The sequence below is a fragment of the Octodon degus genome, unplaced genomic scaffold (assembly GCF_000260255.1).
Source record: "Octodon degus isolate 3935 unplaced genomic scaffold, OctDeg1.0 scaffold00048, whole genome shotgun sequence".
Lineage (NCBI taxonomy): Eukaryota > Metazoa > Chordata > Mammalia > Rodentia > Octodontidae > Octodon > Octodon degus.
This window is the reverse complement of record NW_004524624.1, coordinates 10,114,503-10,116,341: the sequence shown is the minus strand read 5'-3', so window position 1 is coordinate 10,116,341 and position 1,839 is coordinate 10,114,503.

Below are 1,839 nucleotides of genomic sequence, written 5' to 3'. Positions count from 1 at the left end.
ACTCCTTCTTGACTCATTCTGTGTCCTGCCCTTTGGTCTTCTGAGACAGGGTCTCACTATGTAGCACAGGCTGGACTTGAACCTATGGTGATCCTCCTGCCTCAGCCTCCCAAGTGCTGGCACCACCATGCCCAGCAGGTGCCCATATACTTTAAAAATACTCCTTCACCAAGCATGGTGGTGCATACCTGTCATCTAGCATTTGGGAGGCTGAGGCAGGAGGATCACTGCAAGTTAGAGGCCAACTTGGACTATATAGTGAGTTTAAGAGCAGCCTGGACTATATGGTAAGAGCAAGAGCCTGCCCCCCAAAATTTTGTACATGTCATCTTTACTCTACTGGGACTCTGTATGATACACTTGGTGAAAGTAGGTAATCTTCTAGTAATACTCTGTCCATGCAGCTGAGCATGGCTGCACACAGCTGTAATTCTAGCTACTCAGGAGGCTGAGGCAGGAAGGTTACAAGTTTAAGCCCAGCGTGTGTGTGAAACTCCTTTGTGTATGTGTGTGTGTGTGTGTGTGTGTGTGTGTGTGTGTGGCCAGCTCAGCCCACCGGGGGGGGGGCTGGCTGGCATGTGGTGCTGGGGGATTGAACCGCGGTCCCTGTGCTTTGCTAAGCTTGTTCTAAGTAGGTGCTTTAGATCACTGAGCCATCTCACCAGCCCACATTTATTTATTTAATTTTTTGGCTGGCTCAGCCCACCCTGAGGGCGGGGCTGGCGAGGCATGTGGTGCTAGGGATTGAACTGCAGTCCCCTGCACCTACATAAGCTTGCCTAAGCCGTGCTTTAGACCACTGAGCTATCTCACCAGCCCTTTTTTTTTTTTTTTTTCCTGTACTTGCCAGGTAAGTGCTTATTCTACTGAGCCATCTCCCCAGCCAAGAAAAAAAAATTTTTTTTGATCTGTATACTTGAACCTTACTTTCATATGTACAGTCGTAAATTCTCTGGATCAGCACAAGGGGCCACCTGCTGATAACCAGATCAGTTGTGGGGGTGGCATAAGGAGCCACACATAGGAGAGACAGTCACAGCCCAGGCCCCTTGACTCAGCCTCTAATGAACTCAAGATGCTAAACAGCTTTTGGAGCTTTGCAGATGTGGAAGCTTTTGTGTCTCATTTCCCTGGAGACTCACACAAGCTGACAGACGCCTGCTGAGGCCCGCTTTCTCCACAACCTCCCAGAAGCCTCTGAGAAACCAGCTTGGTAGTCCCCAAGGGCGACAGCTCTGTCCTCATGTTGGCACATTCTGCTTTTCTAAAGATTTAAAGTTTAAGCTAATACTTAGATCTTTAAAAACCATAAGCAGTAGCCAGGCAGGCATCATGGTATCAGAGTAGCTTAGGGAGAAGGAGCCGAAGTTCCAAGTCCAATTTGGGCAGCTTAGCCAGACTGTTTTTGTTGCTGTTGTTTTGTTTTGTGTGTGGTTTTTTTGGTTTGGTTTTATGTTGTTTTTTCAACACTGGGGATTGAACCTGGGGCCTTGAGACTGAACTACACCAGCCCTTTAAGGATTCTTTTTTTTTTTGGCTGGCTCAGGCTGCTGTAAGGGCAGTTCTGGTGCAGTGTGCATGGAGCTGGGAATTGAACTGCGGTCCCCGGTGAGTTTGCCCAAGCAGGCACTTTAAACAACTGAGCTAACCCACAAGCCCCCTCACCAGTCCTTTAAAAAGGGCTGAGTATTACTAGATTACCTACTTTTACCAAGTGTATCATACAGAGTCCCAATAGAGTAAAGATGACATGTACAAAATTTTGGGGGCAAAAAAACCAAAAAACAAAAAACAAAATTTTGGGGGCAGGCTCTTGCTCTTACCATGTAGTTCAGGCTG